The 27,755-nt window shown below is 36.3% G+C and overlaps 2 long non-coding RNA genes across 8 annotated transcripts in view; one reads left to right on the top strand and one right to left on the bottom strand.

Moving 5' to 3' along the window:
* Positions 1 to 27,755, top strand: part of LOC123383074 — an 89,052-nt gene that overhangs the window by 26,259 nt on the left and 35,038 nt on the right. The gene's annotated exons all lie outside the window — the stretch shown is intronic.
* Positions 12,516 to 27,755, bottom strand: part of LOC109496163 — a 237,489-nt gene continuing 222,249 nt past the window's right edge. For 6 of the 7 annotated variants that reach the window (XR_006592380.1, XR_006592383.1, XR_006592382.1 and 3 more), the window contains 2 exons: positions 18,984 to 19,050; positions 12,516 to 14,800 (listed from right to left, as the gene is read on the bottom strand). This is a non-coding gene — a long non-coding RNA (uncharacterized LOC109496163). Of the gene's footprint in view, positions 14,801 to 15,059; positions 15,192 to 18,983; positions 19,051 to 27,755 lie in introns of all 7 variants that reach the window. The other variant, XR_002152042.2, reaches the window with a different exon arrangement.

Genomic DNA, 27,755 nt, shown 5'->3' with positions numbered 1-27,755 from the left:
TTTATTTATTTTTGAGAGAGAGTGTTTATTTTAGTGTTTATTTATTTTTGGTTTAAGCACAAGCAGGGAAGGGGCAGAGAGAGACAGAGACACAGAATTTGAAGCAGGCTTTTAGGCTCTGAGCTGTCAGCACAGAACCCAACACAGGACTCGAACTCATGAGCTGTGAGGCCATGACCTGAACCGAAGTTGAACACTTAACCGACTGAGCCACCCAGGCGCCCCAAGGGGTGATCTTTTTAAATTGTGTCTGAGCAGAGTCTAAATGTACACAAGCCAACAAGTAACTGCAAAGAGAACACATATAATTATATCTTTGAATGTAAGATACTTATTTTACTATTTCTACTCTCAGTAACATTATAATACTTGTGTGGTGGTATTTTTATTTAACTGAACTAATATAATTAGACCAATTTTATAAACAATGAAGACATCTTAAAACTGAAGGAATATGACATCAACACGAGCTCTAAGTTTCTCTTGGTCTCCTTCTTTTTCCCAGTTTTGAGATATATTAAACATATAGTACTGTATAAATATAAGGTGTAAAGCATAATGATTCGACTTACATATATTGTGAAATGATTACCACAATAAATTTAGTTAACAGCCATCACCTATAAATATAGAGGGAAAGGGGTGGGGGAAAGTTTTTCCTTGTAGTGAGAACTCAGGATTTATTCTTGTAACAACTTTCAACAACCATACAGCAGTATTAACTATAGTAGTCATTATGTTAAACATTACATCTCTAGTAATTACTTACCTTATAACTAGAAGTTTGTACCTTTTGACCACATTCATCCATTTATCCCTTCTCCAACCCCCACCTCTGGAAACCACAAATCTTTGTTTTGTTTTTAGTTTGCATATATAAATGAGATCCTACAGTATTTGTCTTTCTCTTTGTATAATGCTCTCAAAGTCCATGTTGTTGCAAATGGCAAGATTTCATTCTTTTTTATGGCTGTGTGTGTGTGTGTGTGTGTGTGTGTGTGATCACATCTTTATCCATTCATGAAAACTTAGGTTATTTCCATGTCTTGGCTATTGTACATAATGCTGCTATGAGCATAGGGGCGCAGATACATCTTTGACATAGTGTTCTCATTTCCTTTCAATAAATATCCAGAAGCAGAATTTCTAAATCATATATGGTAGTTATATTTTTTAAATTTTTGAGGAACTTCATTCATTTGCAATAGTAGCTGGATCAAATTACAACTCCATCAACAGTGCACAAGTGTTCCCTTTTCTCCACACCCTCTTTTGCATTTGTTATCCTTTGTTTGATAATAACCATACTAACAAGTGTAAGGTGCTGTATCATTGTGGCCTTGGTTTGCATTTCTCTGATGATTAGTGATGTTGAGCAGATTTTCATGTACCTGTTAACCATTCACATATCTTCTTTGGAAAAATATTCCAGTTATTCTACTCAGGTCCTTTGCCCATTTTTAATTGGACTCTTTGTTGTCCTGCAAATATTCTTTTTCCATTTAATAGGTTGTGTTTTCATTTTGTTGAGCAGAAGTTTTTGATGTAGTCCCACTTGCTTATTTTTTATTTTGTTAAATAGGCTTTAGGTGTCATATCCAAATAATCATTGGTAAGACCCATGTCAACGAGTTTTTTCCCTGTTTTCTTTGAGGAATTTTACAGTATCCAGTCTTACACTTAAGTCTTTAATCCATTTTGAGTTAATTTTTGTGAGTGGTGAAGAATAGGGGTCTAGTTTTATTCTTTTGCATGTGAATATCCAATCTGTCCAGCACCATTTATTGAAAAAACTCTTTTCTCCATTGACTATTCTAAGATCCCTTATCAAATATTAGTTGACTGTATGTAAGTGGGTTTATTTCTGGGCTCTCAATTCTATTCCATTGAACAGTATGTCTCTTTTTATGCCAGTACCATGTTGTTTTGACTACCATAGCTTTAAGTGTAGCTTGAAATCAGAAAATGTGATACCTACTACTTTATTCTTCTTTCTCAGGATTGCTTTGGCTATTTGGATCGTTGTGGTTGCATATAAATTTTAGGATTCTCTTTCTACTTTTGTAAAAAAATGTCACTGGAATCTTGATATGAATTGCATTGAGTCTATAGATGGCTTTGGGTAGTATGGACATTTTAATAATATTTTTCTATGTCATGAACACAAATACCTTTTCATTTATTTGTGTCTTCTTCAATTTCTTTCAATCAGTGCCTTGCACTTTTCAGTGTAGAGATCTTTTGCCTCCTGGTTAAATTTATTCCTAAGCATTATTTACTTATTTATTTTAATTTTGTAGATGGAGTCATTTTCCTTTTCCAATAAAAAAAATATTGCTATTATATAGAAAGGTTACTGGTTTTTTGTATGTTAATTTTATATTCTGTAAGTTTTCTGAATTTATCTTTTAGATGAATAGCTCTTGGTGGGTTCTTTAGGATTCTCCTGTATATAAAATTATGTCATCTGCAAATAGAGACCATTTTACTTTGTCCTTTCCGATTCTGATGACTTTTACTTGTTTTCTTGCCTGATTTCTCTGGCTATGATTTCTACACTATGCTGAATAAGAGTGCTAAGAGTGGGCATGCTTGTCTTATTCCTGATCTTAGAGGAAAAGTTTTCAACCTTTTACAATTAACTGTGATGTTAGCTGTAGGTTTATCATATATGATCTTTATTATGTTGAGGTAGTTCATTCTATACCTAATTGGGTGTTTTATCATTAACAAATATTGAATTTTGTTAAATGCTTTTTCTATGTATATTGAAATGATACAATTTTTTTTCTTTTATTCTATGAATGTGATGTATCCTATTGATTTGTGTGTATTAAATCATCCTTGCAGCCCAGGGGTAAATCCCACTGATCATGGTAAATGGTCTTTTTTGTGCTACTGAGTTCATTCTTTTTCACATGCTACTGAATTTATTTTGCTAGTATTTTATTGAATTTTTGCATCTATATTCATCATAGATATTGGCCTGTAGTTTTCTTATAGTGTCCTTTTTTGGTTTGGTATCAGGGTAATACTGGCCTCATAAAATTACACTTTGATTTTTTGGAATAGTTGGAGAAGGATTGGCATTCTTGGTTAAATGTTCACCAGTGAAGTCATCTGATCCTGGACTTTTCTTCATTGGAAATTTTTTTATTACTCATGCATCTCCTTACTAGTAATTAGTCTGGTCATATTTTCTATTTCCTTCTCATTCAATGTTGATAGGTTGTATGCTTCTAAGAATTTTCCTGTTTCTTGTAGGTTGTCTGTTTTGTTCACATATAGCTGTTCATAATACCTATTTATGATCCTTTGTATTTCTGTGATATCAGTTGTAATGTCTCCTCTTTCATATGATTTTATTGATTTGGTCTTTATTTGTTAATCTTGCCAAAAGCTTATAAGTTTTGTTAGTCTTTTTAAAGAATCAACTCTTTGTTAATCTTTTTTTATTGTCTTACTATTCTCTATTTCATTTATTTTTGCTCTAATCTTTATTTCCTTCCTTTTGCTAACTTTGGGTTCAGTTTATTCTATTTCCTTGAGGTATAAAGTTAGGTTATTTATTTGAGAACTTTCATGTTTCTTGCTTTTGTGAGTGGGTTAGAGGGAGAGAGAGAGAGAGAGAGAGAGAGAGAGAGAGAGAGAGAGAGAGAGAGAATATTAAGCAGGATCCACTCTAACATGGAGCCCAACATGGGGCTCAATCCCATGACCCTGGGATTATGACCTGAACTGTAATCAAGCAACAGATGCTCAACTGACTGAGCCACCCAGGTGCCCCAAGAACTTTCTTATTTCTTAATGTAGGTGTTCATTGGTATGAATTTTCCTCTTAAAACTGTTTTTTGCTGCATAAGTTTTGTCATGTTGTGTTCCCATTTTTGTCTCAATACACCTTTTTCTTTTCCATTTAATTTCTTCTTTGATCTGTTGATTATTTAAGAAACTGTTGTTTAATTTCCACATATTGATGAGTTGCAGTTTTTCTCCTGTTATTAATTTCTAGTTTCAAACAATTGTGGTCAGTGAAGAAACTTGGTATGATTTCAAACTTCTTAAGTTTTCTAAGACTTGTTTTGTGACCTAACATATGGTCTATCCTAGAAAATGTTCTAAGCACACTCAAGAAGAATATGTATTCTTCTGTTGTCAGATAGAATGTTCTGCATATATATGGTATGTCCATTTGGTTTATAGTGTTGCTCAAATCTGATGTTTCCTTATGTTTTCTGTATAGGTGATCTATCTGTTTTTGAGAGGGGGTATAAAAATCCTTAACTATTATCATATTGCTGTTGATTTCTCATTTTAGCTCTTTTAGTTGCTTTAAGGCACACAAATGTTGGGTTCATAAATATTTGCAATTGTTATATCTTCTTGATGGATTGATCACTTTATCATTATATAACAATGTTTTTTGTCTCTTTTTACCATTTTTAGTTTAAAGTCTATTTTGTCTGATAAAAGTATAGCTACCCCTATTCTTTATTGTTATTGTTTGGTTTGCTTTGTTTGTTTACCATTTGCTTGAAATACCATTTTTGATTCATTCATTTTCATTCTATGTGCATCTAAGGCTAAAGCAAGTCTCTTGTAGGCAGCATTTCATTGGATCTTTGTTTTTCGTTTTGTTTTTTTATCCATTTAGCCATTCTGTGTGTTTCCATTGGAGAATTTAATCCATTGATGTTTAAAGTAATTGTTGATAGACAAGAACTTACTATTGCCATTTTGTAAATTATTTTCTCGTTATTTTATAGATACATTGTTTCTTGCCTCTAATCCTGCTGTGGTTTTTGTGAATGTGTTGATGTCTTTTTGTGTCAGTTTTCTTTGATTTCTTTATTATATTCTTTTATATGATCACTACAGGTTTTCCCCTTGTGGATACCATGAGACTTACATAGGGTATCTTAATATTATAGGGGTGCCTGGGTGGCTCAGTCAGTTGCACATCCAACTTCAGCTCAGTACGTGATCTCGCATTTGTGGGTTCAAGCCCCGCATTGGGCTCTATGCTAACAGCTCAGAGCCTTGAGCCTGCTTCAGATTCTGTGTCTCCCTCTCCCTCTGCCCCTCCCCTGCTCATGCTCTGTCTCTGTCTCTCAAAAAATAAAATAAACTTTAACAAAATTTAAAAAATTATAACACCCTATTTTAAACTGTTAGCAAATTAACCTTGAGAGTGTTCCTAAAGTTTATACTTCTTCTCTCCCCCACATTTTAAGTTATTGATGTTAAAGTTTATGTATTTCACACTGTGAATCCAATAGCAGATTATTGTATGTATGGTTATTTTTATTACCTTTTTAACTTTAAACTAGAATTGTAAGTGAATTACACACCTCTATTACCATATTAAAGAATTTAACTTGGACTATGTATTTAGCATTACCAGTGAGTTTTGTGCTATTTCCTTACGTTTTTACAATGTTAATTAGCATCCATTATTTCCATTCAAAAGATTCCCTTTAATTTTTTTTTTTTGGTAAGACAGGTGTAGTGGTGATAAACTACCTCAGGTTTGTTTATTTGGGAAATTCTTCATCTGTCCACTTCTGAAGGACATTTCCACTGGGTATGGAATTCGTGTTTGACAGTTATTTTCTTTCAATATTTTGAATTTTGAATATCATCCCATTCTCTCCTGGCCTGAAAAGTTTGTGTTGAAAAATAGGCTCATGGTTATATGGGTGTTCCCTTGTATGTAACTTGTCACTTCTTTTTTCTGCTTTCAAAATTCTTTTTCTTTGACTTAATAATTTAATTATGTGTCTTTGATATCCCTATTTGTGGCCCCTTAGGCTTCATGGATCTGGATGTTCATTTCCCTTCCCAGGCTTGGGGAATTTTCAGCCATTATTACTTTAAATATACTTTATGCTCCTTCTTTTCTCCTTCTGGCTTTCCCACGATGTGGATATTGTTTATTTTGGTTGTGTCCTATAAGTCCCATAGGCTTTCTTCACTCACTTTTTTTTTCTTTTTGCTCCTCTGACTGGACAATTTCAAATGTCCTGCCTTCTAGGTCACTGGTTCGTTCATTCTTCATGATTGGGTCTGCTTTTGAATCTCTGTATTGAGCTTCTCAGTTTAGTCATTGTATTTTTCAGCTCTAAGATTTCTGTTTGTTTTTAGATGCCCTCTATTTGCTGAATTTCTTGTTTTGTTCATGCACTGCTTTCCTATTTCATTTAGTTGCATATCTTGTGTTCTTAGAGTTCATTAAACTTTAAGATGATTATTCCAAATTCCATGTCTTAGAGTTCATTGATTTCCATTTCTTTTGGTCAGTTGTTAAAGCTTTATTAGTGTTCTTTGGTAGTTCATCCTTACTTGATTTTTTTATGCATGATCCCTGAATCCCTTATATTAGTATCTGTATATTTGAGTAAGGAGTTTCCTCTTCCCATCTTTACAGGTTCATTTTGGAAGAGACAGTATTTTACCAATAAGTTCAGTTTGAGTTTCTGGCCAGGTCTGCTTCTAATGTCCTGGTACATGAAACTTACTTTCAGAGTCCATTTTGGGGCAAGGCCTCTGCTGAACTCTGAGATGGGGGGTAAGGAGTATGTACCAATGGTCAAGAATAGTTAAACAGGACTTCTGACTTGTTTTCCTGCCCAAGCAAGGCTGTAGGATGGGCATCACTGTTGCCTGGGTTCTCTGTTCAGTCTTCCTAGATGTCAGAACTGTGTAATATTCTCAGCAGTAGATTCAGCTATGAGTTAGTTTCTCTGCCCTGGCAGGGCAGCAGAATGGCCGCCATAACCCGCATAGCTAATTGTTTGAGGACTCAAATCAGGAAGACTGTGCACTGTATTCCTTGGCCAAAAAGGGCCACTGATTTTGCTCTGCAGATGGGAAAGACCACAGGGTAGGCTCTCTGTTCAAGTGCCCCTGTACACAGGACTGTTGAAGGGGCTACACAGCGTCTCATTTTCTCTGGTTAGGTTCTCTGGTCAGGTGGGCTGAAAGTTATATTCAGCAATGAGAGGGACTATGAATTAGTTTCCCTGCTTGGGCAAAGCTGGTGAACTGGCTTTAAGTCCAGGAAGGCTTTTTTGGAGTTATGGACCGACTTTCAGGATCAGTAAGACTCTGAGGACCCAAATCAGGCAGATCTGTGCCCTACTGAATTCCCTGGTCAGGCTGCACTATCATCTTGGCTTTGCAGATGAACTGAGACACTAGTTCAGACTACTACTTGGATGCTGCAGGTAGGAATTTGGTCTGCCAAGATCTGGCAACTGGTTGTTGCAAATACCTCCCCTCATCCCCATTAGAATCAAATTCCTAGTGGTCAAGTCTCACAGACTTTCCTGCAATACCATGGGGTGATATCAGAGTAGGGGCTCCCAAGAAGTGACCCAAAATGCTGGAGGTGCTTAATGTCTACCCTAGGCTTCCCACCCCCCCCCCCAACGATGGAAGAAACATAGGCTCAGGGGAGACCTCTCAGTGTGGTACCGTGCTGGCTTGAGGGAGGGGCAATGTGGTCAACATGTAGCCATTTTTCTGACACTTCTAATATAGTCTGTCTTGGTCTTTGTGGTACCCGGTGGGAGGTGGGGGGCTTGTTTCAGCCTCACCTCTGTGTTCTACGATTTTCTCAGTGGTGCCTTGTCTATGAATAGTTATTAGCTGTTCTTGTGAGTGGGAGCAAAATTGGGATCTATGTCACCATCTTGGTAATACCATTCTTCTCTTGGAATCTTTGGACAATAAGCTTACTAACCTAACAGTAAGTCATATTACAGGCCTATACTTCATAAGGAAGAGTGATTCATGTGCTATTGTAGAAAAAAAATCCATGAATGAGAAATAAGATGACCTGGAGTTTATTTCTAAGTAAGTTCATACTAACTAGTCTTCTAGTTATACTAAATTAAGTTTATAAGCTCCTCCAACTCTAATATTCTTGTTTTTTTTTTAGTAAACTTCAAAATATCCATTCTATAAAAGCAGTTAATATTTATAATTTAAATATTTTATAATTCAAGAAATATATAAATTATCAAAGATTGAATTCTACTCAGCATGATCTTGATGTTAGGTGTATTTTTTTATATTCCAAGTTTGTCTTAAACATAGTTTGCTACTATGTTCCTCTTTGTTTAATCAAGTTGAAAAGGTAAGACTTACTTTTTGGATTTTATAAACTTGACCCCAAGTATAAGCTACCACAAATACTTCATGAAATTTGTTGAAATTTAAATTTATTTGTTTATAGGTAAAAAATAAAGTAGGCACATACCATCATCATAGTTTGATCACTAAGTTATTGCAGTTGTTTTTTTAACACTTAAAAAATTTTTTTAAATGTTTGTTTATTTTTGAGAGAGAGAGAGACAGAGTGTGAGCAGTGGGTGAGGGGCATAGAGAGGGAGACACACAATCAAAAGCCAACCTCAGGCTGTTAGCTAACAGCTCAGAGCCTGATATGGGGAGCCAAAGTCACACGCTTAACAGATGAGCCACCCAGGCACCCCACAGTTGGTTTATAAATAGAGATGAATATTAGAATATATTCATTATAAATAAGAAAACATAGAATGATACTTCCAGAGCATTTAGCAAATTTAATCCCCAAACTTGTAGTTTTCGGTTGTATCCCTGTTTGTTCATCACAGACTGTGTCAATAGCTTAGCTTTTAATCCCTGAAAAACATTAAACATTTAAGCACCACTTAATGGAGAAGAATCATTAAAATAAAATTGAAGTTCACATTGTTACTTGGAGAGGCTTATATTTATTGTTTCCTATAAAAGTTCCAAGGAAACTAAAAAAATTACAAATATTGGCATGGGGCACATCACTTCTTTGCCTGCTTTTAAAAGAGTTGTCTCTGACAAAGTTTACTGATATGAAAAAAAGGGATAACAAATCAAATTTTCAAAGAGCTTGGAACATAGATCTCTAGTGAAGTGACTATCAGTTCAAGCTTTTTCTCTCACCAGTGACTATTTTAGAGAGAACAGCCTAACAGGCATATCACAGACTGCACAATCTCCATAATATGTTTTCATTCTAAACACCAATGGTTGTATTTGGGAAATACTAACAGTATTAGGAAAAGTCTTTTTAAAAAGACACTACAAATTAGAGGTCAGGGGGTGCTTAAAAGAATTATGAATAGACATTATATTTACAAAGAATTTAATAGGATAGGAAACTCATATTATGTTAGTGAAAAAGCATAATACAAAGCTATGTATATAGTGTAATATCCATCATATATAACATCTATAAATATGAGTACTAAGTATACTAAATGGAAATTTATTAAAAGCAAATGTACTAAAATACTGTAATTATCTCTCAGTGTGACCTTGTTTATGTTAATACTTTGCTATACTTTTCAAATTCTTTAATATTCATAAAAAGGGAAGATGGCTAAGTATATAATACAAAATTTAAACATCCTTTATCATGATGAAAATTGATAGCCAGAATGATTAAAAATGAAAGCAAAACTGTTTAAATGGGAGGAAAGTACCACTGTGCTCAGTTTAGATAAATGACACAAAATCAATGCCATATTAGAAAAATTAGGATTTTTTTTTTATGGGGCGCCTGGGTGGCGCAGTCGGTTAAGCCAGGTCACGATCTTGCGGTCCGTGAGTTCGAGCCCCGCCTCGGGCTCTGGGCTGATGGCTCAGAGCCTGGAGCCTGTTTCTGATTCTGTGTCTCCCTCTCTCTCTGCCCCTCCCCCGTTCGTGCTCTGTCTCTCTCTGTTCCCCCCCCCCAAAAAAAAAAAGAAAAAAAAAAAGAAAAATTAGGATTTTTAAAAACTTCAACAATTAGCTTACCAGAGAAAACTCTCTTAACTCAAAATACTTTTCTTCCCCAATAATGAGCAGTGAGAGAGGAGTCCTTGTTTATGCAGAGAAGGTAGAGTTTCAGGCTCTTCCTTTCCTATACCTTCTGTTTCCTCCTCACAGATTCCTATAAATCCCTAGTGGTTTATGTTACTAAGCCTATGCCATCTGCTCACTGGGGCCATGTTGTAACCAGGCTTATTATATATCACAATACAGTTGTTAAGAGGACAAGTCCTGGGTTAGGCACCTGTGTTCAGATCTTGGCTTCACTTCGAATGTTGCCCAGTCCCCTAACCTCTATTTCAGTTTGGTCTTCTGTGGAGTGGAGATGATAGCCTCAAAGTGTTTTTTAAAATTTTATTAAATGTTTATTTTTGAGAGGGGAGAGACAGAGTGAGAGTGGGGGAGGGGCAGAGAGCGAGAGAGGGAGACAATCCGAAGCAGGCTCTAGGCTCTGAGCTGTGAGCACAGAGCCCAATGCGGTTCCAAACTCACTAACCATGAGATGATGACCTGAGCCGAAGTCCAACACTTCACCAACTGAGCCACCTAGGTGTCCTGGCCTCAAAGTGTTTTAAGACAGTTAAAGGGGTAATTCCTGGAAAGCTGACGATATCCCTCCCACCCTACCCAAAGCCTCACGGTCTTCTCCATCTCATTTCATGCCAATTCAGTCCTTCCGTGTGCTCATGTCCAAGTCCTTGATTTCATCCTAATCCCTCTTTCCTCTCTCACTACATCCAATCTGCCAGCAAATTTTGCTATCTCTACCTTCAAAATAAATGCAGGGTCTGACCACTTCTTTCCATCTCTACTGAGACCATCTTGGGACCAGCTGCCATCCTCTCTCTCCAGGATTATTGCAACAGCCTCCTTAACTGTATCCCTTGTTCCCTACAATCTGTTCTCTGCAAATTGCACAGTAAACCATCACGTCACTCCCTGCCAAAATCCTTCAGTGGCTGCCCATCTTGGCCAGAGGAAAAAGCAGATTCTCAACCAAGACGTAAACGGCCCTACAAAAGCTGATCCCTCGTATCTCTCTGACCTCAACTCCTATTCCTCTCGCCTGTGCCTCTTGTCTCCAGCCACACAGGTGTCCCAGTTGTTCAGAATGAAAGGCAAGTCTTGCTTTAGGGCCTTTGCACTTCCTGTTCCCTCTGCATGGATTATTCTTCCCTTAGATATTCCTATGGTTTGCTTCCTTACCCCCTTCAAATCTTTACTCACATGTAATCTTCTCAACAAAGCCTTCCCCATTTAAAATGGCAAATCCTCCCTTAGGACTCTCCATCCTATTTCCTGGTTACATTTTTAACTTGAACATGTATCACTTTTTCCACTTACTATATAAAGTTTATTTCTGCTTTTTAGAATATCACTCTAGGAAGGCAAAAATTGGGGTCTTTAACAATGCCTGGTACCTATAGTTAGTTAATATTTTCTGAATAAATGAATGACTGCATATCCTTAGGACAGTGACTGAAGATAGCAAGTACTTTACACATTTTAATTAATAACATGTTCCATGAGAATATCTAGAATCATGACATCATAAAGTTGGAAAGAACTTAAACCATCTATTGTTTTTTCTATAGTTTTGAAAGGTCATCATCTGAGCTTTCAGTGTGTTCTTTCTCAATAGTCCATTGGCTACCAAAAAGAGAAGCCAGTTTCCTTTTTAGATAACTCTTTTTGTTAGCTAGCTAGGCTGACTTGTGTCTCCTGGTGAGTTCTGTTCATTGATGCTAAGGTTATGCTCTGCAAGTATACTCCATCCATCTTCTACATGAGGGAACATTCTGAATATTGGAAGACAGCTAGAATGTCCCACTTAAGTCTTCTCTTCCTCACATGAGCATTAAGCATCTGTATACATTTTCTGTTAATACCTGAAAAGTGAGCTCAGAGATGGTCACACCAGTATACTTCCACTATTGCAGACCAAGACTACATTAATATTTTATCCACTGACATCATATCATTAGCTCATATTGAATTTTTGGTGGTATAAGATAACCAGGTTATGTTAATGATTTATGGGGTTTTTTTCACATTAGCTTCTTTTAAGGTGGTTCCTTATATACTTCTTGTATTTTCTCACAAATACAAGATAATCTTCACAGAGACCTCATTCTTTTTAAACTTAGAAATAAACTAAACTAGTGAACTATTACAGTGGTAATGCTATAAACTTTCAGGCAAAGAAAGAATAATAATCCACTATTTTATCATCTATAATCAGAAACACTTGTTCTATATTTAAAGCTTCACTCAGGTAGTTTCCATAAATTCTCTTCTTCCACCATCATATCCTCTGCTACAATCTCAGAATTCTCAGCTAAGGAGGATCCCATCTTTGATGAAACACATACCCCCACTCCTCTCAGACACTCTATACTCTAAACATGCCTCAGAGATCTCACAGTGGAAAAACCTCTGTCTCTCCATCTGCCACCAAACCAGGATCTCGAGAACACATAAAACTACAAAATGACTGCTTCTCACAAAGATGATGCCATTAAATTAACTTTATGCTATGAACTAAAAATGTCGAACAGAAAACTTGGTTTGGTAAATTGCTTTCTCACTCTGATTTTTGTACCTCACTGCGCAGCCCATTTGTTTATCATTAAAAGCAGGGTCATAGCATGATGCCTAATAATATCAACAGTGGAATCAGATAGCCTTAATAGGATATATTTTGAAGTGCTTACAAGACATATTACAAATAACAAGTATTTATGAGTTGAAGAATAAATCGTTAACTACAAGCAGTGAAGTGTTTAATAACAGAACAAACAGCTTATTCTCTGTACTACAACTCTTTTCATCCTATTATAACCCTCCCCGAGCTAGGCCTGAACATGGCTGATGGGAAACCATCTTCACCCTCAAGATTAATTACACATGTGTAGCTAAAAGACTGATTTGTCACCAGGAAGATGTCAAATCTCGACACGGACAGAAACAGAACCATATTGTAGTCAAAACAGATTTGCTGGACAGTTATTTTAGGCTTCCAGCACAGGTTACATCTAATTATCCAGATTGGACATGAGAGACATAAGTACGTATATACAGCCCTGCAGATAATAAAATGTTAATCAAAATCTATTTAAGTTGCTTTAAGCAGTTGTAACTAAGAGAAGGCTACCAGACTTTGCAAATAAAATTCCAGGTGCCCAGTTACATTTGAATTTCAGATGAACACTTTTTTAGTTTACACATATCTCCAATAGCAATTGACATACACACACAAAGAAATTATTCACCATTTATCTGAAACCAAAATTTAAATGGTTATCCATTTTCTCTGGCAATCTTAGGCTAAGATCTAAGCAAGGGGACTACCATTGGAGTTCACATCAGTGTAACAGAGTGTTAACTGGGGTTTTGGTCCATGCAACAAAATACGACAGGTGATGTGTACCAAAGCTAGGTGACAGACAAAATGTAGAATGCACAAAAAGAATGTACAAAAACTGGTTCCACGCTTCTTGGACCATTCAATCAGATCAAGATTATAAAAAGGGGGGCAAAGCATTTAGAGAACGAAAAATATATTTGGGGGAATGTTTCTATGGAAAAGGCTGGGCTGGAGCCTCACCTCCAGTCCCCAAGGGGAAAAGAGAGGAGTTCACGATCTCAATGAAGAGTAAGGGTTTCAGCCAGAGACCCTAGAGGGACCTAATCCTCTCCATAATTGAGAGATACCATGGACTGAGAAAATTAGAGTGGCCTATTTCAGGAAAACAAAGAGACAACATGGTTCTATTTGCAAAGGAACTATACTTCCATTAGTAAAAGCCAAGAAATGTTTGATTCCCATGGACCAAATGTGGACTGTAGGGGAAAGAGCTGGTCTGGAGCATGAAACGACTTGGTGTAGAACCAGGATGGGGATATCTTCACACCAGAGCTGAGGTCAGATGGAGAGATGTTCTCACGTGCTGTGAGAGCTGCCACTAAAAAGTGCTACTGAGAGGGTCTTCATAGTACCCACAGAAGAAAGTATCAGCTACAAACACCCACCAGGGCCAGAGTGAGAAACCAGCTTATGAAGATACCAGCCACCAGCCAGCAAAGAATTTCCCTTCCTTATTTCCCTTGTTCCCTCCTTCCTCTTTAACCTTGGCATGGTCCAAAACTACAGCTGGACAAGTCCAGCCCAGGAACGTTACCGATAAGCTTCTCTTTCTCCTCCCCTATCTACAGGCCTGGGCCCCTTACTCTGGATTAAAACTCAAAATGCTAATTAATATCGTACACTGATTATTTTTGCATTTTGCACGAACGCTGTCTTATCTCTTAAAGTAACTGCATTACTGTACGGTGAACATAAACATTTTGGGACCTGATAAGTTTTAATCTGGTGGACAGAAAAAATCTCGGCTCAACTAAAAGTTTAAAGAAGCAATATGAATTACAAATAACACAGTTTAGATTATATCTGATATATAGTGGTTATATTGGAACAAAGATTAAAATAGAGCCCTTTCTATGAAAACCAGTTTGGCTGGAACAACTTTCAAGGAAAATCCATCTATGTCCACCTGTCCATCACATTGATTAACCAGGAAAGATGCTGCCGGCTGCTGTACTGTCCACTTTGGCCACACTGTTCTCTTGCTGGCCACATGAAGAGCCAGTTTCAATTCGAAAGCCTAATTACCATTTTGCGCATTTAAGAACATATCGTTGAGTTGTTTTTTGTTTTATTTTGTGTTTTTGTCTTTTGTGGGTTTTGTCTGTCTTTGTTTTTACTTCTGAAAGTCAGCAGGAAGATAAAGACACTGTACATAAAAATGCTTCTAAACTTGTCTGAGGTTTTTTCAGACCTAAGAAAGGTTTTACTTTGAGTCGATTTGTAGGGTTTGTTTTTTTTCCAAAGACTTCATTCAGTGTTTTTTTTTTTCCATTTTTTGTGCCAGTTTTATCCAACTCTCAAGGATTCCCAGATTCCTTTCTGCAAGAAAAGGAACAATGCTAGACAGATTAACCTCCAGAAACTGAGAACAAGAAAGATATATAAACATATCTGGAATCAATAACAAAATCTATTGCAATAATGTATAACACAAGAAACTCCTGACACAGCCATAGCCAAAATGTAATGCTAGCCAAACATTGCACAATGCTGAAGGCAGCTGTCAACTCCGAAAATAAAAATAGTAGATAGTGTCACCACAGACAGAATGTACAAATTCCCATAATACAATTCTCACCTGAACATAGTACAAGAAGAGCAAAAACGTAGAAGCCTGATCCATTCACCTGTGTCTATCTCTTAAAATTTGCAAATGTCCAAGATGCTTAGGAGTTATCCTGTTGTATTTCACAATAAAGAATAACTAATGCTACATTTGGAAAAGAAGGGAAAGGGATACTTTTAAACAAAAGTAAAATTATATGTAGTATTTATATATAGTATCTTGTGAGTCTATCAGTATAACTCAGATTTATATATCCAAAAGTATTACTTTTTTTGGTTTTTCTAATTTCTTTTTTTAGAATTGAGATATAATTAGCATATAACATTGTATTAACATTAGGTGTACAACATGATTTGATATATGTACATATTGCAAAATGATTACCACAACAAGTTTAGTTAGCATTCATCATGACACATAGTTAAAATTTGTTTCCCTTTGAGAACTTTTCAAAAAAAATTTTTAATGTTTATTTGTGAGAGAGAGCACTCACACTCATGTGCACGAATGGGGGAAGAGCAGAGAGAGAGAGAGAGAGAGAGAGAGAGAGAGAGAGACAGAGAGACAGAGAGACAGAGAGACAGAGACAGAGAGACAGAGAGACAGAGACAGAGAATCTGAAGCAGACTCTGGGCTATTACGAACCATGAGATCATGGCCTGGGCTGAAGTCAGAGGTTCAACCAACTGAGCCACCCCAGTGTGCCCCACCTTGAGAACTTTTAAGATCTACTCTCTTAGCAACTTCCAAATACATAACACAGTGTTGTTAGCTATAGCTCTCATGCTGTACATTCCATCCCCAGGATTTACTTATTTTATAACTGAAAGCTTATATCTTTTGGCTTCTTACACCTATTTTGTGCCCACCCACCACCTGTAACAACCATCAATACATTCTCTGTATCTATGAGTTTGTTTGGGTTTGTTTAAATACATTCCACATATAAGTGATATCACATAGCATTTGTCTTTCTCTGACTTATTTTACTTAGTGCAATGCCCTCAAGGTCCTTCCATGTTGTTGCAAAAAGCAGGATTTTTTTTTCTCTAAAATATGCTAAAACCCTAATTTTAGGTCAGTAACCCCAAAATGCTATCTATTGTGCTTTTAAACATTTCTGAAAAACTATGCACTAATAGCAACCAGTTCTTCTGAAGAAATTTAAAAAGAAAAAATAATCCTGTGTAGTAGGTCACAAACTAGGAGCCCTGACTGCCATCTCCTACTTCAAATCTCAGTTCAAGTGACAACATAGCAAAGCGAGAGAAGCTGAAAAAACCTGGCACAAACACACACCTTTGCTTCTTCACCAGAAACAGTTTTGAAAAGGCGCGTATGTGCCAATGACTAATTCCACCTCGAAGCTATAGTCTAGAAGGGTCTCTAATCTAAAACACATTTGACAAAAATTTCTCCTCACTTTCCACCCCCATCCTTTCCCAGTACAGTATTTAGGGTGTTTTTTTTTCCAGTGGAATAGGCAAGATGGATGAAATATAACCAAATATTCAAGTTAAATTCCATCTTGCCCATGCAGGTTAATCAGAACAGTGTCTGAGCCAACTGATTCCAAATAAACCAAGCTCTGTCTCATCTTCAGAACATTTATTTCTTTAGGTTCTATTATGAGCTTCCCTTTGAAAGCTATTCCTATAACAGCTACAATAGAACGCTAAAGGACATTTTTCAAGTCTTGGAACTCCTCTTTGGTTTTAATCAGGATGAGCTTGAGGGGCTCAGGCTTGTTTATTACAGAATCTTTTTCTTTCTGATGATTAAACTGACACTGCTATGCTATTGTTATTGCATTTAACTTTTTTTTTTCATTCAAAACATACTCATGAACAGGCCTGAAATTCAGACAAGTAGAAACAAAGGGGCAGAAATCATCAATTTTTCTTCAACTATTTATTCTAACAGTTTTAGTTTCCTAAGCCTTTGACAAAAATATGTACACCTGAAACATATATAATTATATATATGGTTTTCTGTATTATTCTTTTTATTTATTACTGCATTAGCATTTCCATGTTTTTACATAATCTTTGTAAATATATTTATTTTACATAATATTTTAATAAGTGAATGTACCATGGTTTATTTAATTCTTTCATTATGATTGGGCATTCTGTTTCTAGTTTTCACAATTTTAATGCTAGAGTATTAATCTTAGAGTATAAATCTCTTTTCAATATTTGGGATTACTTTATTATGGCAGATACTCAGGGGTGGAATTACTATTTAGAGGACACTATGTTTCTTAAGACTCTTCATACATATTGATAAACTGCTATCCAGAAAGGTCAAACTGAATAACCTCCTCCAACAATAACTAGAACATTCCTTGGTACATTTACCTGTGTTTTCATCCCAGGCTCATTTGCATTTTTGCTAATTTGATAGGTGAAGAATTGGACCTCATTGTGCTTTGCAGTGCATCTTTGAAAACTCAGAGACCTTTATGCACATAAAGATTTTAAAACCTTATAAATCCTTTTATGTAAATTAGTAATTTTCCAAATCCTTTCCTCCCACCCCAACACACAGCAACCATTTCCTACTCCCCAGAGGCAGAGTTTGTTCTAGCCATTGTTGCTGCCTCATCCTTTGACCATGAGACCACACATTTATGGGCCTGGAACAATATGACCTCTCCCTGTCTCTTTTTGATTGCTGATCGCAATTGAGGTGATCCACCTTAGCATGACAATGAGCTGAAGGTGTCTTCTTATGTGGGTGCACACTAAAATGCCCCTCTCATAAAGACAGGATATTAAACAACTTGATTCTTGATTCTTGCTCCATAACATGTTTCACTCAATAGTCTATCCCTGGGCTACCGTGTCAGTTGTATTTCAACAACTCAGCAACCCTCAAGAATAATGAAAGTCAATTGTTCTTACTTAGCCCTGTTCATGGAGCTGATTTTCTCCATCTTTTATGGTCCAGGTGCATTCAGTTAGTTACAAGATAAATAATTTCTGCCTTCCTCTCAAGAAACCTTATAGGTATTGATGTACCCCACAGCCTGCCTTTGCTTTTCCAGGGTAAGGTTCTCAAAGAGCAGAGTTCACACCCATATTAGAAAAAGCAAGTGGCTGGTGTGAGATGGAAGTTCTGACTCTATTAATCTCTGATGTGACTTTACTGTTACTTTCTGGTGTGACCCTGTGCAAGGTCCTTAATGTTTCTGTGCTTTAATTATTTGCCTGAAAAATAGGAAAAGTATCTACCTCATTAGGACTGATTAAATGAGCTGGTGGGGGGAAAGGTGTAGATATGGGTGTGTAGAACTTAAACAACAAGCGTCTCACACGTAAAGTCCCATACGTGTACAAGCTAGAACTATAATTTTATTCTACTTAATTCCTGAAATGAAAATCTTGGTTCATAGTTTATGATATTTGACATTTCACACGGCTTAACTGTATAACGTTTTGAGGTATAGCACAGAACCTGGCTGCTTTTTGTGTTCTGTCACATACTTACTGTTAAAGTATTCATATTGACATTTGAAGTTCTAAGACATATACATCCAGCTGGATTCTTATCAGGACTGTCAAATTCATAAATGAATTTGGAGAATCGACGCCTATATAGTAGTTAATCTTACCAGTTTATAAATATGTCCCTCCATTTGTTTAATACCTACTTCATAATCTCTTCTCAGAATTTCATCAGAGAGGCAGAACCACTGTATATAAGATAAGGCATTTGTTACCAGAATTGGGCCTTATGCAATTATGAGAGCTGCCTAAGCAGTGTCTGTAAGTCTGCTTTCTTTCCTCTGATGCTAGAGCTTGAAGTTCACAGGGAGGGAAGTTGGGAAGAGAAGATGGATATAACATTGGGAAGAGAGAGGACAAGCCGGAACCTACAATCAGGAGCTGGAAGCCATGAGGAAAGGACAAAACTTATGCCAATTCTCATCACCTGTGATCTTGATATGGGTGTCCTACATAGAAAGCTGGTGTCCTTCATCACAGAGCGAAATGCACACCTGTAAGGAATAGCAGAGTTAAAGAAGGATCCAGGCAAAGGTGGTAAAGCTGCAGACCCAGCTACTGTGTCACACCAAAGTTTGAGATCGCACCAGTGCCTTTGTGTTGAGAAACACCAATGTTTCTGTTTAACTTCCATCTCTCAAATAGCCTGTAAAAATGTCTCTAGTGGCCCACTATAATTGGAAATCTACAGAGAATTCTGAGAAAGGCAGTTCAGTCTAGTCAAAGTGAATGTTACAAAGCCACCACATCTCTCAATAGAATTTATTTAATAGATTATGAGTGGTCTGTACTTCTAATATTTATAATAGGCTACTATAATAGACCACTCCTACTATTATAAGTCTTATACTCCTAATTATTTATAATCGCCACTGTGATCTCTACATATGGTGTGGTCTCTATACAATATGCTTATGATATGGTTGTGAATACCTTAATGCCTTTGTCTCCTTTCCCCCCATCATACATCACAGTAACTCAAACCTAGTTATCCAACACACTGCTCTCTCAGCACTGAAGTAGCTGATTTATAGCTAGAATAAAACTCAAAAACATGTTAAACAGATCAACTTTGACTTCCTACTCTAGCTGTCATTGCTGCCTTTCAAACTTACTATTATATAATTTTTCACATCTCCAGCACCTCCCCTCCTGAGTGGAGTTCTCACAGTTCTAGAGACTGGCAAGTCCTAGGTCAAGGTGCTGGCCACTTTGATTCCTTAATAAGGGCTCCCTTCTGGCTTGCAGGTGGCTACCTTCTCACTGTGCACTTGTATGGCAGGGAGAGATGAAGTAAGCTACCTGACATCTCTTCCCATAAGGACACTAAGCTCATTATGAGGGCCCTATCCCATGATCTCATCTAACCTAATTTCCACTCAGGTCCCATCTCCAAATACCATCACACTGGGAGTCAGGGCTTCATCATATGAATTTGGGGCTGGGGGAATACTCCACAGCATCTTTTTCGTCATCCTCAGTAAATGATTCTGTGTCTTATTTCATGTAGAAATGGAAACAATCAAAAGAAAACATTGGCATCAACCCACTTTCATATCAATGCTTTACACTTGAATTCCTATACTCTGCACCTTTCCTGTTACAGTGGCCAAAATATACATCCTATTGAACCAAATACTCAACTTGTTCATTAGATTTCATGCTTTCCTGTCCACTGAAGAATCTCAGTCCAGCAAATGGCCCTCTTTGTCCTACATTACCAATTTTCCCTCTCTACTGACTCTTCCTGTAAACATGCAAACATGTTGTAATATCTCTAGTATCTATAAAAACTCAGCCTTAATTTTACCTTATCCCATAAGTTGCCTTTAGAGAGAAATTCATAATACCTATTCTCTCCATCTCTTCTCTTTCCGCTCTCTCTTGGACTCCTCTCAAATGGGCTTTCATTGCCACCACTGGACAAAAATTGCTCTTGACAAGTTCACCAGTGACCTCATCAATAAACCCAACCATCAGTCTCCAACCTATCTAATCTGGTAACAATTAACAATATTAATGATTCCCTCTACCAAAAACTTTCTTCTTGACTTTTAAAACAAAAAGTACTTAAGTCTCCTCCTACTTCATTAGCCACTTTTTCCCTAAGATCTTTTGCTAGACTTTTCTCATTGCACCAACTTCTTAATGTCAGAATGCCTTATAAACTCAATCCTCAGACCTCTTCTCAATTTATACTCCATCCTTAAGTGAGCTCATCCAGTCCCTCAATCTTAAAAGCATTCATAACTTGATGATTCCCAAACGTGTAGCCATAGCCCCTGTCTTCAGACTCGTATATGCAACTACCTAGTTAACATCTCTACTTAGATGTTATTTGTCATCAAAAGCTTAAAATTCAAAACAAAATTGTTGATTCTTCTTACCCCCCCATACAGTTTTCCCCCTGGTATTTCCTTTCTTACTGAATGGCAACTATTCATCCAATTACACAAGACAAGTGTGAAATCATCCTGATTCTTCATTCTCCTACATTGAAAGAGCCAATCTATCAGTAAATCTTACTGGTTCTTCTTTCAAAATACATAAAAAATTTATCCACTTCCTACCAACTGGCCCAAGAACTCTTATCATGGACAAATTATAAAAGCCTCATAAGTAATCACTCTGTCTCCAATCTTGTAAGTTCACAGTCTAATCTTTATAAAGTTTCCAAATTTTTAGATTATATCAGATCTATGCTCATAATCCAAAGTCCATGCATAGTCTAAAAATCCCATATTATGGCACATAGGTAACTATACAACCATATATTCATTCTCTCCCTTATTTATTTACACTGGACTCCTTGTTATATGTAGAACAATACAAGTGTGGAGGAAAAAAAGAACATATCAAGTGTGCTCCAACTGCAGGATTTCTGCATCTATCATTTCTACTTTTTTGGATTTTTTTTTCCCGCTAAGATAACATCATGGCTAAATAATTACTTCTATCAGGTCTCTCTTAAATGCCATCTCATCCCAAAGCTTTTGTTCAACACCCTTAATAAATCATCACCCCTGCCATTTCTCTTTCCTCTTATTCTGCTTTCTTTTTCTTCATATCACTAATCAAACCTGAAATAGGTGGGGAGCCTGGGTGGCCTGGTTGGTTAAACATCTGACTTCAGCTCAGGTCATGACCTCACAGCTTGTGAGTTCAAGCTCCACGTTGGGCTCTGCACTGACAGCTCAGAGCCTGAAGCCTGCTTCAGATTCTGTGTATCTCTCTCCCCCCCACCCCCACCCCGCAAATTAAATAAACATTAAAAAATAAAAAAAAATAGCATGAACTGCATAGATTTGAAACTAGTTTCCCATGTCTCACTGAAACCACGCACTGTTATGACTCTGGGTGACTTCCTTACCTTTCTATGATGAATTTTCCACATCTTTAAAATAAGCATAAAATAGAATGTACCTCACAGAGCTGTTTAGTCATGGGTTTTAAACATGTTTGTGAGAGAGAGAGAGAAAGAGAGGAACAAAAGCACTTAGAGAAATGAGTATGTGGCATATAAGCATTACATATACATTAATGCTAGAATAAATATCATTATTTGTATCCTCCCTTAAGAATGTAAGCTCAGTGAAAGCAGTACTTTTATCTCTCTTGTTCCTCATTGTATCCCTAGTATTTAGAATACTAACTTCACATATTTATTGAATGAATTTTTTACTGGTCACTTTCACTTAAATTTGAATAATTGAGTCTTTTGACTCTTCTTAGTATCCAAACCTATCAACTATAAAAATATTTTCTTACCTTCCTATATTTACTATTCAAATATATGTTTTATATACTTTTTAATTGACTAGAACTTTTCTATTGTTATTTTTTTGAAAGAGAGGGCAAGAGAGTGCACACAGAAGAAGGGTAGAGACAGAAACCCATGGGGCTCATAAGTCATGGGACTTGATCTCATGAGCCATGAAATCATGACCTGAGCTGAAACCAAGAGCTTGATGCTTAACTGACTGAGCCACCCAGGCTCCCCTACACTTCTTTTTAATGTAATACATGGTAAGACTTTATTTTGGTGTTGTTTGTTTTCTCATTTAGCCTGGTAGGAGTAGTGAGGGTTTCTGTGTGGTAGCCAGCTGTGCAATCTAAGCACATGGGCTCAGATCATATGGACATGAGCTCAACTTCCAGCTCTAACTTACCAGCCCACTGACATTGAGCAGGATACTAACTCTGCCTGATTCTACTTACCTTTATATTTCCTCAAAGGTTAACTGTAAAAGTTGAATAAAACAAAATGATAATGTAAGTGAAGTGATTCACAAAATATCTAACACACATTACAAGGTGAATAAATTTCAGGCGTCTCTTTCCCATTACCCTTCTTTTTTTTCTCAATCATACTGAATCCTCATAGTCAATTGTTTGACATGTATGCATACAAAATGTACTAAATGTTACTCATTAATCCAACCACTGAGATAGAAGTTCTCACAGTCTGGTATGAGATCATTAAACAACTAATTATAGTGTAATACAAAATGTGCCTGAGAGCAGATGTTCAATTATTGTTTAGTGAATAAATGAACAAATGGTTAAGTATAAAGCTTAACCTATAGTATATATCTCTTTCTAGAGATTTAAATTTATTATTTATCCCATCTCAGCAAAGACTAAAAATTTCAGCTCCTGTAAATATAGCACAGTATACCTTATGTATGTCTGTGGCTAGAAATGGGAAGGGGAAGATATGGGAGATGGAAAATGGAGTATGTAGACCCTCAAATAGTAAAATGACATCATGGTTTTGGTGTCTTATTAAAGAAAAAGAAGGGTTTCAAAATAGAAAAAAATTTTCAGTAATTTGCTTTTATAAACATCCAATTCCATCCTTGGCCATATATTCAAATAGTTTCACAAGAAAGTGCCATTAGCACAAAATAAAATGTTTCATAAGACTTCTAAATACTTTGTTTCCTTTTCTGAGTTTCCAATAAGAACTTAATTGTGAGATAAGGCACAAGTACAAAATACCATCCTGATATTTTTCCAGTTTCAGAAAAACAGACATTAAAGTTAAACCAAAAAATATATTCACCTATCATCATCCATCGTTACTTAGAAAGCAATAGTTGCCTATCCAAACAGAGTTGATTGATCCTAGTTTTTCAAAACACACATGAATGGTTTTGAACAGATGTTTCATCAATGATAAATTGGCCTTGAGGGAAAAACGACCACTTTGGACAAAAGCCACATACCCACATATTAGTTTCAGCAGCACTCATTTGAAAACTCATTGTTTTCTAATCTTAAATTTCTAAGTTAACTTCTGTAAAAATAAATATTAAGAAAGTTTTAAAATTAGATTTAAATAAATCCTCTAAAGGCTAAGATGACAGTTTTAAGTAACCTATAATCAACTTTCCAATTTTTATGGCAATAATGTTACTGGCAATATTTTACCAAGCGATTGATGACATCAACCACAAAACCCTGTTTGTAAATACATATTATCACATTAAGGGGACACTGTTTTGATTTTTAGAAGCATTCCATTTAAGTTCTGGCCTTAAACTGACTAATACTTTTTCTTGTACTGGTTGTATTTCCTTCTCTTTTTTAATTTTTAAATGATTTTTTAAATTTTTAAGATTTGAATGTAAATTTCAGTGAACACACAGTGTAATATTAGTTCCAAGTGTACAGTATAATGATTCAACGCTTCCATACACCACCCAGTGCTCATCAGAACAATGCACTCCTTCATCTCCATCACCTATTTAACTCACCCCCCCACCTCCATTTTAGTTTTGACAATACACAGTGGGAACTGTGGGAAATATTCCAATCAAAATTAAAGACTCTGATTGGCTAAGATTAGCATGGCTAGTACCAAAAGGTGTGAAATTATCTCTTAGATATTCTTCAGAAAGTAGGGTGGAAGAAAGATATGTAATAGCTTTCAAAAATGTTTCCAAGAGAAACTCAAGAATTTCATAGCTAAGTAGTCACTAATTATTGAGATGTTTCTGCTAAATTCATGTTAAATGTTCTCTACCATAGAATTGGACACTCACACATATCACCACACAAAACAATGAGGGTTCATGATGAACTTATCTCAGTGTACCCACCCCATCTTCACAAATTGTTTTCTTGGTCAAATAGTTCATAGTTTAAATGGTAAAGATGATCTAGCCATTCCTGGAGAGTTTGCTATTCTGTTTGACTTTAAAATTTGTATACTTAATACCTCTCAAAGAATATTCTTGTGAGGGAGAAGGGATGAGCTGTGATAACCTAATCAGGTTTGATCTCCCTACTTATCACTGTTTCAGAAACCTCACAGCATTATGGAAATAATTCCCCTTAGTAAACTTTGGCCAAGGCCATCCATGCCTCTCTCCCACCTGCTGAGGAAGATCAGAATGTCGAAGATCTTAGATTCAAAAAGAACACTATAAAGAGTCTGATTCAAAACTGGCAAATTGAACCCTTCTCACTGTTGTCCAAAACAATGACCTGAGCTCCCCTCCTCTTCACCAGGTCAACCCCTGCCCAGCCTTTGAGTCTCTCTGGCTTCTCCTCTGGAAATTCTTCATTGACTGACAAGTGCTTGTCCTGGGAGTTCACTTAGAATCTTTGCTCACCTTAATCAATTTCTCAGGACATTTACCAAATAATATTGGGTAGTTCAGATGTACACTATTCCCTCATCCTCATAGTTGAATCACACTCCCCACCCACCCCCCCAAAAAAAACCGCTGTGTAAATTGGTTTACATTGGACATTTTACCATTTACAACTTTAAAATTCTGCGTAGGTATCTATCTGCTTTAAAATCACCTTCTTTACCATTCTCCTTCTGACAGCATTCTGGCCTCCAGAATTCTGTCTCTATTCTGCAGAGCAATTTCACTTACAAGCATATCAGGTAATTTTGAGTCTTTGACAAAGCAAGATCGTGCAAATAGTATCTACCCTCTCCAGAGGGCAATTTGTCTATTCCAGTGTTTCCTGATCATACTCGTTGAAATCTTTTCCTATCTGATGAAAGAAAAATAACATCAGTACTCTGCAGTTGTTTGTTCTGGAGCTCTACCAGTGTGGTTACCTTTTATGTTTCTACTTTATTTCCCATCCCATCTCCAGCAAATGGTTCCTTTACCCTATACTGTCTTTATACCTATTCTCTACCTCACGGTCACTGCTTACTTATAGTTTCTAATTCCCTCATAACTTCAGCCTGTACATTCGATCACTATGGCCTCTCTGACTTTTGAACTTCTCCCAATACTACCTACTTCAAATATTCAAACTAAGAAAGCTGATCACCTCACTTATCCTTTAAATCTGGTCCTATCACAGCTTATTGGCCACCATATGGATTGACTGTCCTTTGTTCAAGGCCTAGCCCTGGTCCTCCAGTCATCCATAGTTTTGATTATTCCATGGTACAAAGGGGATCATCCAGCCTCACACCTTCTGCAGCTGTTGCTGATGGCTTACTCTTCTTAGATTGGGCCAGAGAGAAGCGACTATTAGTTATGCCAATTGCAGTTTCTTCTTCACTATTGTAATAGATGTGTGGTCCCCAAACTCCAGCTCTAGGAGCCACGCTTTCCCCCTTTTCCAGGGAACTTTCTTCAGCTGACAGAGCTGCCTCACCCCCAGCACACACACTGGATTGCTGCTCTTTTCCCTTTTTCAGCCTAATTATCCTGCCTTACATCCTCTTACAGATTTTTTTCTGAAGAGCTCTCCCTCAAGATATCTGCGTCTGAATTCTTGTGTCATATTCCGCATCTAAAGAACATAACCTCAAAAACCTAAATAAACTAAGCTCCCTTTGCAACTCTATTGGAAACCAGTGATTCTGCCAGCAACTTCTGATAGTAATAACCTTATATTTATATTTTGAAATCCAGAATTGAGATTCTATTTTGATTTTAGACACGCTATCATTCTAATGGAGATGTAAAATTACATAATTCATCTATAAATAATGTGTATAAGTTTGTGGTGAAATTGAATGAAATGAACTATAACAGGTTTGGCAATTGTATATATAGATCATATTTTTAATCAAATTTCCAGTACTCAAATTATTTTATATTATTCAGATATAACTGACATAGAACATTATATTAGTTTCGGTTGTACAACATAATGATTCAATGTTTGTATACATTGCAAAATGACCACATTAGTACGTCTAGTCAACATCCATCACCACACATATTTCCAAATATTTTTTCTTAAATGAAAAAATTTAAAATTTACTCTTTTAGTGGCTTTGAAATATACAATACAGTATTAACTATAATCACCGTGTTGTACATTACCTCCATGACTTATTTATTTTATAAATGGTAGTTTATACCTTTTGACTCCCTTCACTCATTTGCCCATGGCAACAATCAATCTATTCTCTTTATGAGTTTGGCTTTCTATTTAATTTCACAAATAAGTGATATCACGCAATATTTGTCACTCTCTGACTTCAATTAGCATAATATTCTCAAGGTCCATCCATGTTGTTGCAGATGGCAAAGTTTCTTTTATGGCTTAATAATATTCCACTGAATACATATGTGACATTTTTTTATCCATTCATCCACCAATGGACATTTACATTGTTCTCATGTCTTGCCTGTTGTAAACATGCTTTAGTGAATGTAAAAGTATAGGTGTGTTTGAGGTATTGTTTTTGATTCTTTTGGACAAATAACTAAAATTGCTGGACCATATAGTAGTTCTATTTTTAATTTTGGGGGGGACCTGCATACTGTTTTCCATAGTGGCTGCACCAATTCACATTACTATCAACAATGCAGAAAGATTCCCTTTCCTCCATATCATTGTCAACTCTTGTTACTTCTTGTATTTTTCATAATAGCCTAACAGATGTGAGGTGATACCTCATTGCGGTTTTGATTTGCATTCCCCTGATTAGTGATGTTGAGCACTTTTTCACATACCTGTTTGACATTTGTATGTTTTCTTTAGAAAAATATCTATTCAGATCCTCTGCCCATTTTTAATTTTTTTTTTGATATTTAATTGTATGAGTTTTTGTATATGTTGGATCAATCCATTATCAGATATATGGTTTGCAAATATTTTTTCCCATTCTGTAGGTTGCCTTTTCATTTTGTTGATGAAAGAGATGATTTCCTTTTTTGTGCAGAAGCTTTTAGTTTAGTTTGGTTTTTTTAGAAGCTTTTAG

The sequence above is a fragment of the Felis catus genome, chromosome F2 (assembly GCF_018350175.1).
Source record: "Felis catus isolate Fca126 chromosome F2, F.catus_Fca126_mat1.0, whole genome shotgun sequence".
NCBI lineage: Eukaryota > Metazoa > Chordata > Mammalia > Carnivora > Felidae > Felis > Felis catus.
The sequence above is the reverse complement of the archived record's forward strand: the minus strand, read 5'-3'. Positions and strand labels throughout refer to the sequence as shown.